At 40.3% G+C, this 14048-nt stretch overlaps 1 protein-coding gene across 2 annotated transcripts in view; it reads right to left on the bottom strand.

Annotated features, from left to right (window-relative positions):
• Positions 1–11297, bottom strand: part of SGPP2 (sphingosine-1-phosphate phosphatase 2) — a 98284-nt gene extending 86987 nt beyond the window's left edge. Inside the window, exons 1-2 of one of the 2 annotated variants that reach the window (XM_079782575.1) lie at positions 11277–11297; positions 3023–3265 (exon numbers count right to left, since the gene is read on the bottom strand). The gene's annotated coding sequence lies outside the window, so the exon portion shown is untranslated. Of the gene's footprint in view, positions 1–3022; positions 3266–11276 lie in introns of those variants that run through there. The other variant, XM_079782576.1, reaches the window with a different exon arrangement.
• Between the last annotated feature and the right edge of the window lie 2751 nt (positions 11298–14048).

Raw genomic sequence — 14048 nt, 5'->3', positions numbered from 1 at the left:
GCCATGCCAGCCGGGCTACATCCATTGCATTTAAAACAAGGAAGGTCAATGCTAGTTAGTAGCAATGTTGCCCACTGGAATCCAATCTCCTAAAGTTAGATCCAAGAAGAAATCATGGTCTCTCACCTTATGGAATTTCAATGCAAGGGAGGAGACAGGACAGCCATCTGTACCAGTAAATCTAGTCTTAATTGGTCTCCAAATCTTCTTCCTTAGCATAGTTAGTGACAGTAAATGATACTACATTTGAATTTCCTTGAATGTATTTACATTTCACCCACCCGGGCATTTGCATCAGTCCTCTCAAGGGTATGTTTACACATTGGCAATATGTTGTCTTGCCTAAATAGCCAACTTCCCCAGAAGAATAATTAGCAGAATGCTAATTTGTAATTTTGCTCATGGTGCTTTCTCATTGCTAACAGCCTTCTTCATTGCCAATGCCCTTTCCTACTATAATAATGCTGGAGGCAGAATGATCTGGTCTCGTGTCAGAGTCAGGTTCACATCCAGGTCTCTTAGTCCTTGAGCAATTCTGTGTCCAAGTTGAAACACCCATGAAACTAGGGTGATACCATTCTATACTCTACTTTTCTTAAAGGGTCATTTATGAAATTAATGGGATGCTTGTTTCTTCCTTACTTTAACTATAATAGAATTTTCTCCAGATCCCCGTTTTTTCGTATCTGCTTCATTGTTGACATAGCTTAACCAACATCTTTGGGCTAATTTACTCTGTGAGGTGAGATTAAAAAAAAAAAAAAAAGCTTTGTTTGAATAGCATAACTCTCAGCTTAATGTTAATATTGTGGTCAGCGAGCAGGGGAGAACAACTTTCTTGACGATCAGCTGAAGTGATCAAAGGAGGCAAACATTTCTAATATTTTAGAAATATTAATCATTAAAAAATCTTTATTGTTGAAAGTATTACCTATGTTCCCTTTTTTCTCCCATTGACCCCTTATAGCCGTGCCTCCCCTACCCCAGGCCTTCACCACCTTATTGTCTGTGTCCATGGGTTATGCATATATGCATTCAAGTTCTTTGGTTGATCTCTTCCCACTCACCCACCCACCCCCGCCTTCTCTCTGAGATTTGACAGTCTGTTCCAAGCTTCTATGTCTCTGGTTCTATTCTGTTCATCAGTTTACTTTTTTCATTAGATTTAACATATGAGTGAGGTCATGTGATACTTGTCTTTCTCTGACTGGCTTATTTCGCTTAGCATAATACTCTCCAGGTCCCTCCTTGCTACAATGTGTGTGTGTTTTTTAATGTTGATGTTATGCCCCATTAAAATATCAGTGTGTTATTTGCTTAATAAATACTTATGGAGCATTATAAATCCCCATTCTAATCATGAACCAAGTGCATTAACCATGGTAAATACCATCTGTATAAATGAGATCATTAGTATCTGTGGATTTGCTGAACGCTAGAAAGAATGCTGGGGAGTTCTGTTTGTGGGTTTGCAGATTACTTTCACACCAGTGAGTTTTTAATTCGTAAGAGCTGGGAACTTGTCCACTTGCTTTAGTGAATGCAAAATCTTCTGCCTGGCCTGGCTTATATTTTCAGGTTCTTTCTTTAGGCTAGGTTAGCATTCACATTGGTGGTTAGTGTTAGGGAACAGCATTACTGAACCTGGCTCCATGTCAGTGACCTAAAATAGTAAATATCACCCATGACTTAGGGACTCTAGGAGAAAGTGCTGTGCCACTGAATCAAAGTGCTGGCTTCCTGGAATGCTGGACACTTCAGAGAGTCAACAGGCAGGGAGTTGTGCCATCACAGGTAAAACTGAGGGTCTTTGCTGTGTGGGAGGAAGGAGGACAATTTTTTTTGTTTGTTTGTTGTTCAAATCAACAGAACTTTACCTTATAAATTAGAATCTCTTCTCTGATTTTTAAAAACAATACTTCTAAGCTCTCTCTTTATCGCAGGGGCTGGGAGCCTAAATATTACATTTCTCAAACTCATTCTTACTGGCAGAGACATCCAGATTAGATTCCTCCCATGAGAGAGGCTGGTGTGTATTTGAAACTGTGAGCAAAGCAGAACCCATTTTGTCCCAGCAGCTCTGGCAGCCTATGGTGGATGCTCCTGCCGAGGACTGATGGGCGGTCTGGCCCACAGCTTCTGGGCAGCTTGCTGTGACTCACCCATTTCTTTTTTACTTTTTTAAAATTGATTTTAGAGTGGAAGGGAGAGGGAGAGAAAGTAGAAACATCAATGATGAGAGAGAATAACTGATCAGCTGCCTCCTGCATGTCCCACACTAGAGATCAAGCCCGCAACCCAGGCATATGCCCTGACCGGGAATTGAACTGTGACCTCCTGGTTCATAGGTCAATGCCCAACCACTGAGCCACGCCAGCTGTGCATCACCCACTCTTATGACTCAGCACAGGATCCTGTCACTCCTTTATTTCCTGATTGCCTAAGTGCCACTGGTAGATTTCCTCACTTTGACCCCCAATGTTTTCAGTGGGTAATGAGCTTCTGATCTGTCTCTTTCTACTTCAGATAATACCCAGAGTCAGGGTTCTCCAAGGAAACAGAACCAATAGTAGAGTATACATCTACATCTATGTCTACATCTGCACATATATCTCCCAGTGATGTTCAAAAGCCATATATGTCACAAAATTTATTGTAGGAATTGGCTCATGTGATTATGGAGGTTGGCAAGTTCCAAGATCTACAGGGTGAGTCAGCAAACCGGAGACTAGCCAGTGGTGGAGTTACAGTTGGGTGGCTTCAGACCCAGAAGAGGTCATTATAAACCTTATCTCCAATTATCACAGCAACTGAAAAGTTTGGAAAAGTTACTGTTACCCTACTTGAAAACTGAGATTTGGAAAGGTTAAATCGCTTGCTATAAAATATAACTTTAATCCATTATTAACTAGCATTGTCAACTCACTAGTGGTCTAATTACTGGACAAACAAAATAAAGCTTTTCTCCCACTAAGCTGCTGTTGGGGAGAAGTCCCATTTAATCCCTTCACCCAGCTCTTACCTGTGAAATTATTGGAAAGGTCAATATTCTGTGCTGGACTGGTAGATAACTTTTAGCAGAGTGAGGAAGGCAGGAACTAGTCCATCCTGAAGGAAGATCAGGTTGTGGTCTGCTAGCCTCCCCAGCTGGTTTCCAACTGCCTCCAGGATGTGGGGTTCTGCTCCTGGTCTACAAATGACAGTTCCCAAGTACGCATCAACTCCTTTTCCCAGTGTCGCTCAAAGGCCATTCTAACTCCAACATCTGCAAAAACCATAGGATGCAATTCTGAATCCTGATTAGTCAGAGAAGATAAAGAAAAATACCAGGATTTGATTCAATGCTGAATGGATTAGCATCGCCCTGGCTGGGTGGCTCAGTCGGGTGGCGCATCATCCAATACACCAAAAGGTGGTGGGTTCAATTTCCCATGAGGGCACATACCAGGTTTTGTGTTTGACTCCTGTCAGGGCAGATGTAGGAAGCAACTGATCTATTTCTCTCTCTCTCTCTCTCTCTCTCTCTCTCTCTCTCAGATCAATAAAAATTAAAAAAAATTAAAATGGATTAGCATCTATTTTCTTCTCAGATGATTTGAATCTGAATACGTTCATTTCTTTTTTTAAAAAATATATTTTATTGATTTTTTACAGAGAGGAAGGGAGAGGGATAGAGAGCTAGAAATATCGATCAGCTGCCTCCTGCACACTCCCCATTGGGGATGTGCCCGCAACCAAGGTACATGCCCTTGACCGGAATCGAACCCAGGACCTTTCAGTCTGAAGGCTGACGCTCTATCCACCGAGCCAAACCGGTTTCAGCCTGAATACGTTCATTTCAAAACATAAATAAAAAAACAAGCTTTGTTTTACCAACTTTAATTAGGTTAACAAAGATTATGTAGTGAATTATCTGTCTCAGGTATACTACTTGGTAAAATGTGTGTTGCTTCAGGAGAGGATGGTACCTCTAGAAATGATCATAAGGAAGAAAAACATGTCTGACAACAGGAGCAGAGCTCCTATGGCAGCTGGTTGACCCATGGGTCCTGTAACTAACTGGCAAAGAGATCAGCTTCTTGAGATTAAGTAGGAAGCATAATTATGCTGCTAAAAATATACATCAGGGTTTGGCTTTAAGGTAACAAATGGGCTGATGCAGAACCAATGGCATAAATCTAAGAACACCTTGCAAAATAGCTGTGACTGAGTGCCCTGGTCCATGGTCACAATAACAGGCCACTGTATCTTGGCAGTCAGAAAAAATATTCTCCCATTTGAAGAATGTTGGCAAAACCATCTATGTAGCAGTGGAAGGAAAAGCTCATGGAAATGTGAGATCTGACAATCAGTGAAGCAGATGCTATTATATACAGTATCACCAACTCCTATCCTCAAAATATCTCCTTGGAACAGGTACCATATGTTTTCATACAGTAAGGCCAGATTTACCTGATTGTGTCTGTAATTCAGTATGAAGAACACTAGATTTTGAGTCAAGATATCTTTGTAGCTGTATTACCTGGGGCATGAATCCACTTAATTACTCTGAGACTTAGCCTTTTCATCTATGAAATGGGGATCACAGAACTATTGGACTTTGTGGAAATAAGAATAAAACAAAGCAAAGAGGCTGGCAGAAACTATGTTTATCCTTTTTGTCTTTAATATAAATTAAGTTGAAAATAAAATGAGGAATTCACCCTAAGAGGTTGACCAGACTCTGGGGGCTGATTCACAGTAAGCAGGAACTGGGATGCTAGTTGCCAACCCAGCACCCTCTTCCCTCTATTTATTCTTTAGGAATAGGACCCACCTCCCACCTTATTCAGTGTGACAGTGCGCTTATCTGAAAGGCGACCTTTTTTGGTCTTCCTTTCCGATAAATGTGATTTTATTTATATGACATGTCCAGAATGGGCAAAACTATAGAGACAGAAGGTAGATCAGATGTTGCCAAGGACTGGGTGAGGAGAGGACACACTAGAGACTGGGTATGGTGTTTCTTTGGGGGGGGGGGGATCATGAAAATGTTCCCAAATTAGACTATGGTGGTGGTTGCAGGACTCTGTGAATATATTAAAAACCATGAATGGTACATTTTAAACAGGTAAACTGTATGGCATGTAAATTATGTTTCAATAGAGATATGTTTTTTAAAAACTTAAAAAGAAGAGAGAATCACAGAGACACCAGCTCAGAGTCCTGGTTATCATTTAACTGCTCTACCTGTGTACCCACAAACAGCTTGTTTGTGCGGAAGAAATAATACTGGCTTTAGTCAGGTTTTCTGTGTCTTGTAGTAAAAAATATTCTTAACTATCACACTTTAATTTTTCATTCAACTAGTATTTATTTAAAGCACACTACATGGTAGGCATTGTACTATATATAATGAGAACAACAAAAGGACCAGCCTTCATTGCATTCTCACTAAACGCCAGGACATTTATACACTTTGGGTCATCAATGCTGCACAGCCCAGGAAGGAATGACCTCTCCCTTCCAGGCATGTACAGTCTAGGAACTGTCTCTCTGCAGTGGCCTGTAGACTACCTACCTTGTAACCCTCAAAAAGTGCTGTTTAAAAATGCAAATTCCTGGCTTAACCCTGGACTTGAGACATAAGATCCACTGGGATAAATTGTTGTCTCATGCTCTTCAAAGATGGCCCATAAACGTACCTGAGCCTTATGAAGCTTTCAACATAAATCTGAAATCACTAAAATACACAAATGTGAACAGAACTTATGACAGCAGAGCAAAAACATCACGAGGGTTTTGTGGTGGAAAGACAGGGAGTTAAAAAAAGAAATGTGGGAAGCCCAGTCTCTGCCCACAAGAAGGTGTGGTAGGCAGAATTCTGAAAGAGTCCCCCGAATTCCCAGTCCCTGATGTACACACACCTTCTCCCAATTACAGTCATGCGGAGCTTAATAACAGGGTACGCTCTGAGAAATGCATCGCAGGCAATTTCGTCGTTGTGCAAACATCATCGAGTGCACTTACACAAACCTAGACAGCATAGCCTGCTACATCCTAGGCCACAGGATACAGCCTATTGCTCCTGGGCTACAAGCCTATACCGCATGTTATTGTACAAAACAAAATGAGATTAAATCAAGCACAAGAGATAATGAGGCAATGAAGATATTTGGTGAGCAGGAGATGGGTGAGGTTGCTGCCAGTGTAACACAGCGACTGTTACAGCAAACTTTTTTTTTTAAAATAAGTAAAAAGAGTATACTTTAAGGTAAGAAGTATAATATAATAAGTACATAAACCAGTAATATGGGTTTTCTTCATCATGTACTGTACACCAATGTATGTATGTACTTGTATATGACGGCAGAGCAGTAGGTCTGTTTACACCAGCATCACCACAAACATGTGAGCAATGCTTTGAGATATGATGTTATGACAGCTACCACATTGCTAGGTGAGAGGAATTTTTTAGCTCCATTATGATCTCATGGCACCACCATGGTATGTTCATTTCATTGTTGACATAAATGTCGTTATGCAGTGCATGACTGTATTCAATCAAATGCTAATCTAGGTACCGATGCGAAGGGAGTTTGCAGATGTCATTAAGGTCACAAATCAGTTGACTTTATGAGAGGGAGATTGTCCTGGTGGGCCTGACCTAAGCACATGACCCCTTTAACTCAGGGTCTAGAGGAGAGAGACAGAGGAGATCAGGTATTTGAAGCAGGAGAGGGGTTTGATGTGTGAGAAGTTCTCCAAAGCTGACTTGAAGATGAAGAGGGCAAGGAATGTGAGTGGCCCCTGGGAGCTGAAAGCAGCCCCTGGCTTATGATCAACCCAGAAATGGGCTTCTCAGCCCTACAACTACAAGGAACAGAATTCTGCTACCACCACAGGAGCTTAAAAGAGGCCCCTGAGGTCCAGAAAGAAATGCAGCTCAGTTGACATCTTGATTTCAACCTTCTGAAACCTTAAGCAGAGAACTTAGCTCAGCCGTCCCTAGACTCCTGACCCACGGGAACTGTGAGATAACCAATTAATGCTGTTTTGTGCTAAGTTTGTGGTAATTTTTATGCAATAACAGAAAACTAATACAGAAAGCAACTTGAGTAAGACATATTATGAAGGGAAAGTCAACAAAGTTATCAACTAATAGAATATAGAAAATGAGAGCATGGGAAAAGCCGGAAATGCCCTTCCCTATAGCAAAGCACTTATAATTCTGTTAATTATGCACATTTAAAGGTGGTATTGGCAAGGAGTGCTTTTGGCTGCAAGTAGTGGAATACTCAACCACTACTACCAGTACTGAGTAGCACAAGCAATTTCTCTCTCAGAGCTAGTGTAGCTGCTCAAGGATGCTGGAGTATATCTTTTCTGTTTTCTTAATCTCTGCCAGTTTTGATTTGCTCTCTTTTTGTCCTCATGTATCATGATTGCAAGACAGCTGCTGTACCTCCAGGCAGCCCACACTCTCTAGTGAGGAAAAAAGTGATGGTAAAGGGTTTTGCCAGCTGAGGCAGGTCTTTTGTATTAGGGAGGCAAAATTATTTTCTAAAAGCCCCACTCAGAAGACTCACTTACATCTCCATGGCCAGACCTGGATTATGTTGCTACCCTCAGAGAAATACTGGCCCAGAGGAATGAGGTTACTATTACTGGCTTAGACCAATCACATTCACTCCCTGGCTTTGGGGTAGAGATCCTTGTCACCACTTGAACAAATCAAGGTTGTCTTCACAGGAGGGTCAGAGGCGAGAATGGATATCCAGCAGACAACAGATGGTGTCTCTCACAGTTGGCAAGTGCATTTTATCCTTAATTCAACAAATATTTATTGAGCATCTATTAGGGCATAGCCCAAGGTTTACAAAGATAATGATAGTGATGATGATGATGATGTGTTGGGAAGGAGGAGGAGACACAGGCATGCAAACAATTACAGTGAGACTTCCTTTAACTACAAAATGAAAGTCTCTACACTTTAAAAAAACATAATGTACTCCTTTCCATAATAAATGCATTAGGTGAACCACAAAAAAACAGAAATAACAGGTCCTAAGAAAGTATATATTGATTTGTGCTTTTAAAAGGGAGAAAATGTTTTAATTGGTAGAAAATATATTCAGAGGGAACTTCTAAGAACTATTGAATTAAGTAATGATCAATACCTTGAACTAAATCTGGGCAAAAGAGTAGCTCTCATTTAAAATGCAAAAGTGATGAAAGCAGATGTGTAAGAGTTTCCAAATGAGGTGTTGCAATTTGTTTTTCTTTCATGGAAACTGTAACACTGAGTTTTAGCATACCTTACACAAGATTCTCAGGAGCTCCACCCATTTAATGTGCTTCATCTATTTTAAAGTACTTTGGATACTACATTGTTTTCAAACATTTAGTCTTTGGTTCACCAACTTCATTCTTGTAAAGGGTCTTTATGGAAACAATAAATTTTCCAAACTATAATCTGATGATATGGAGTATGACTTGAGCTTATTCATATTAGAGAAATTAATTCAGTAATTAATTGTTCTGATATAAACTTGACTGGAAGCATGATAACCAGTTTCACACCAGCATAATTAACTTGAGTTTCCAAGCTCCTGTGATTGCTAAAGATGTAGAAGAGTAATGCTTTGTAAAGAATTTTGAGGAAAAAAAAAACATACAAAAAACTTTCTATTAAAATGACTGAGCATTAGCATTGGGCAGTGCTAAGTTTTACTGATTTTCCATCCTAGCTATCTGTGTGTTTATAATTAAATTTGGTTAGTTCCTCTTATTAATCAAATCTATTTTATGCAGATTTAATGATTAGACCAGCCAAAGAACTTAGAAGGATGAAGTTTAGGCCTCCCCCTCAGGATTTTTGCCAATGTCTGGAGATAATTTTGGTTATCACAACCAGCAGAGGGGTGCTCCTGACCTCTATCAATTAGAGGCCATGGGTGCTGCTAAACCTCCTGGTCTCTATTGTTTCAGGCGATGTCATTCATTATTTGTATTGTAGCCACTCAATATAAAGCCTTTGTCTTTGGCTTAATCATTGATGTGCCTACGTGTAGATTTCTTTCTGTTTATCCTACTTTGGGTTAGTTGAGTTTAAGATCTGTGAGTTGATATCATTCACCATTTTGGAATGTTCTTGACATTCTCTCTTCACACATTTCCACCCCCATTCTGTCTGTCTGCTACTCTTGGGAACCAAATTTCATATGTGTTAAACTATACATGTGATATTGTCACATAGATCTCAGAGGTTGTTTGACACATGCCCTGCCCCCCAACTTTGTGTTTCAGTTTGTGATTCAAATGTTAATTTCTTCAGGAAACACCCTCACAGACACAACCAGGAGTTATATTTTACCAACTCTGGGCATCCCTTAGCCGAGTCAAGTTGACACATAAAATGAACCATCACACCATCACTAGACCCTGGTGTATCTATCTTATGCCTCCAACACCATCAACACTGATACCAGATGCTGCCTCTGGAAACTATATGGTTGTCCCCACTTGTCTCCCATTGCTAGAATGGACTTTGCATAATGTGTATTTATTCATGTAACAAATATTTACTGAGTATCTACCACATGCCAGGCTCTCTTCTAGGGGCTGTAGAAACACCAATAAGCAGCCAGGACTCCTGCCTTTGTAGAGCGTATATTCTAGCTGGGTAATCAACTTGCCCAGTTTGTCTAGACGTTTCCAGTTTTAGTACTAAAAGGCCCACATCCTAGGAAACCCTTCAGTTCAATGAATACCTGGAGGAAGAGGAATTCTAGGTAAAGGGAACAGCCACAACCTTGAGATGAGTAAGGCCCTATTATTAGAGGAATAGGAAGGACCATAGTGCGGCTATGGTGGATTGAGAGAGAGTTAGGCAAGTTAATAGCATCTCCAAGTTCCAATTTCATCATTCATAATTTGAGAAAAGTAAACAATCTTTTGCTAGTACCTGGGAAAAAATCAAAAGATCAGTGTATTCAATCACACAGAAGGCTCCTTGAAGATATTAGGCATATGACTCAGAGGTCTCCTTGGCCATCTCACCAGAAGAGCAGGAATAGGTTTGGGACTATCCAGGAAGGATATGTGGAGGAACCTCTTGCCTAATGAAGTGAATCTCTGTGACAAATGAAAGAGAACTGCAATGTCGATGAGAATGTCATACCATCAGAAACACTGCCAATGTGATTGACAGGGGCAAAATGAAACAAGGCTGTCAGACTCCCCAAATTCTACAGGCAGGAAACTGGCTGATGAAACTTCTAAGCTACAAATATGTATTATCCTTCATGAAAAAGGAAGGATGCCCCTGAGTACAGAGCAGTGGTCTCAGAGGGCAGAATCATATTCTAGAACACTGGGGAATATATCCAAGTTTTAATAGTGTTCTGAAAAATGGAAACAAGATATAAGTATAATTTTGAAAGTAGAGAAATATTTTCAATTCAGATAAATGTATACTACATTTTATTTTTTTCCTCATTGTTTTTGAATTTAAAAACAAACATGTTTTTATTGATTTTAGAGAGAGAGGAAAGGAGGAGAGAGAGAAACATTGATCAGCTGCCTCCTTCACTCCCCTTACTCGAGCCTGCAACCACTGACTGGGAATTACTGGTGACCTCTCGGTGCATGGGGCCACGTTCAACCAACTGAGCAACACCGGCCAGGGAAAATATACTACATTTTATACCAGAAAGTCTGCAAACCAAATTTCTCAATTTCAATAATCCTATATAATAAAAGGCTAATATGCAAATCGATCAATTGTCGGAATGACCAGTCATTATGATGTGCATTGACCACCAGGGGGCAGACACTCAATGCAGGAGCACTGCTCATCCAGAAGCCATGGTGAGCCTAAGCTGTCAGTCGGACATCCCCCGAGAGCTCCTGGACTGCGAGAGAGCGCAAGCTGGGCTGAGGGCCCCCCCCCCCCGCAAGTGCATGAATCTCGTGCACCGGGCCTCTAGTATAGTCATAAAATATATTTTGCCTTATTAAAAGCCCTTTTATTTCTTTCTCCATAGTTCAATGTATTACAAAAATATAAGAAGCTGTCTAGTTAATATTATTTTATTTGTTAAGCAAAATATTTTTTATTCATTTATTTAAATGAAAGAACATAAACAACCCAATCAAAAAATGGGCAACAGACCTAGATAGATACTTTTAGAAAGAAGACAGAAGGAAGGCCAAGAGACATATGAAAACATGCTCAAAGTCACTAATCATCCGAGAGATGCAAATCAAAACAACAATGAGGTACCATCTCACACCTGTCAGATGGCTATCATCAACAAATCAACAAATGACAAGTGCTGGCTAGGATGCAGAGAAAAAGGAACCCTCGTGCACTGCTGGTGGGAATGCAGACTGGTGCAGTAACTGTGGAGAACAGTATGGAGTTTCCTCAAAAAACTAAAAATGGAACTCCCATTTGACCCAGTGATCCCGCTTTTAGGAATATATCCCAAGAAACTAGAAACACGAATCAGAAAGGATATATGTACCCGTATGTTCATAGCAGCACAATTCACCATAGCTAAGATTTGGAAACAGCCTAAGTGCCCATCAGCAGATGAGTGGATTAAAAACTGTGGTACATCTACACAATGGAATACTATGCTGCAGTAAAAAAGAAGGAGTTCTTACCATTTGCAACAGCATGGATGGAACTGGAGAGCATTATGCTAAGTGAAATAAGCCAGTCAGATAAAGATAAATATCACATGATCTCACTCATTTATGGAATATAATGAACAACATAAACTGATGAACAAAAACAGATCCAGAGACAGAGAAACATTGATCAGAACATGAAACCTCAGAGGGAAGGTAGGGGAGGGTGGGGGTAAGGGGGAGAGATCAACCAAAGGACTTGTATGCATGCATATAAGCCTAGGACACAGACAACAGGGGGGTGAGGACATGAGTGAGGGGTTGGGGGAATAATGGGGGGATAAGAACACATATATTATACCTTAATCAATAAAGAATTTTTTTAAAAAAGAAAAAACATGTACTTTTCAGGTGTCAATGGAGTACTGGTCTCCTGCCATCTTCAGTTTAACTGAGTAGGATATGAAAGTTGCTTGTAGGAATGAATCCTTCCTGAAGCTGACCCTCAGACCAAGTGAATTAAGAAGGTCTTGTACACTTTCAGTTTTGACCTTAGGCTGAATAATCTTAACATAGCTTTAAAATGACTCCTGAGAAATGTTCTGCAGAAAGAGACATCCCCAAGTTCTGTTGCAGAGAAGCAAGGAAGAAAATGCTACTTTTAAATATATTTTTTGGCAGCTGGATCTCAGATCAGTTGGCTGACTTTTAGTTATTATTAAGGACCTCAAAAGCCAACCTAAATAAAAGATGCTGAATTAATTTGAAATGATTCATGTTTATAATACAAGTGGACATAAATAAACCTAATTGTCTAAGACTGGTATGAACTACAAATCTGCTTCTTGTCATAGGAAAAATAAAGCCAACATCCTCCCAAAGAAACTTTTGGAATATGCTACTTAACTCCTCTGTAATAGGAAAGCACACAGATCATGGGTGAACTTTGGAAAGCCTAAAACAATGGTTTGCCTCCGCTCACAATATTACCAGCTTAAAGAGATGAGGCTTAGGCCTCATGCTGTACAAACTATGCTAATAAGGGAGAGAAGTACAATGGAAGTAAAATAAAGAAATCCAAATACACTTTCCAAGGACTAAAGTAGAACTTCTCCAAAAGATGGAAAAGATTTCCCCACCTCACGGCAAGGCAGTGGTCCATGATATTGCCAGTTGTGGGGGGTTGAGGAAATAACTCTGATCTTACTGTTTTGGCCCATTTCCCATACTCTTCTGTGATCTTAACTGTGCGATTTAAAGAAAAACTTGGACTAGTGTTTTAAATGTCATCTTGATACAACCTTTTGCTTTTCCAAGCTCACCTTAATAATTTCCTTTTTTATTGCTTTTTATAAGGTTGAGCCAATGATAATAAAATTCGTAGGAATGGGAGATGATACAGCAAAGAAATGGTCAGTGCACAAGGAGAGCATTGGCCCCTTAGAACTGGAGGGCAGATTCCTGGTCCCAGGTAGGCTGCTTCCCAGTATGCTTGCATGAAAGGTACTAAACTTGGATTCTTTCTTGTTGGTAAATGGTTCACTTTAGATTACTTCTGTTTTTATTCTGTTTCCCTCTAAATCCTCCAGACATTTTGCACCCCTTTTGTATTTGTTTGGGGTCCTCTCTGTCTTCCTCCCTCTCCCAGTCCCCACACTGGTTTCTATTGCAATGTTTCTGGTATCAAGGTAACCACTGACACAGTTCTGGCTCTAACAGAAGGTCATTTCCAACAAAGAAATTCTGGCTTGTGTTTGTATATAAGAGAGCTCTGCTTAGAACTTGACAAGTTGGCAGGAGTCATGTGACACCTCCCATGGTTTATTGTACCAGAGCAGACAGTATGGTGGCCCACTTGGGTACAATAAGCCTTTGCAGAAGGGCACCCCAAAACCAAAAGTAACTTATGGGGCCTATTCCCAGCATGCTATGCCTTTGGCCAGGAAGGATTGAGGCAATTTCTAAAGCTCTCTACTAGACATAAATAGACAAACTCAGATAAATAAATACCCTACCTTAGACATAAGAAGCGGGCTTCTGTCTGACCAACATGACTCAGTGGTTGAGCATCGACCTATGAACCAGGAGGTCACGGTTCAATTTCCAGTCAGGGCACATGCCCGAGTTGCGGGCTCGATCCCAACTGGGGGGCCTGCAGGAGGCAGCAAATCAATGATTATCTCTCATCATTGATGTTTCTATCTCTCTCCCTTCCTCTCTAAAATCAATAAAAAATGTATTTTTAGACACATGTAAAACTTTAGACAATATAAAAAGACAACAGCAGCAACAACAACAACAAAAAGGGCCTTCTGTGGTAGGAAGATAATGAGTGTACCTAGGCACCCAAATCTTTTTATGAATACTAGCCTCAGTTATGTCAAAGCCTTTTCAACATCAACAATCTGGCAGTAATCAGATGATTTGAC

The sequence above is a fragment of the Cnephaeus nilssonii genome (assembly GCF_951640355.1).
Source record: "Cnephaeus nilssonii genome assembly, chromosome: 10".
In the NCBI taxonomy this organism is placed as follows: domain Eukaryota; kingdom Metazoa; phylum Chordata; class Mammalia; order Chiroptera; family Vespertilionidae; genus Cnephaeus; species Cnephaeus nilssonii.
Note: the sequence above shows the minus strand (reverse complement) of the source record. Positions and strands in the feature narration are given on the sequence as shown.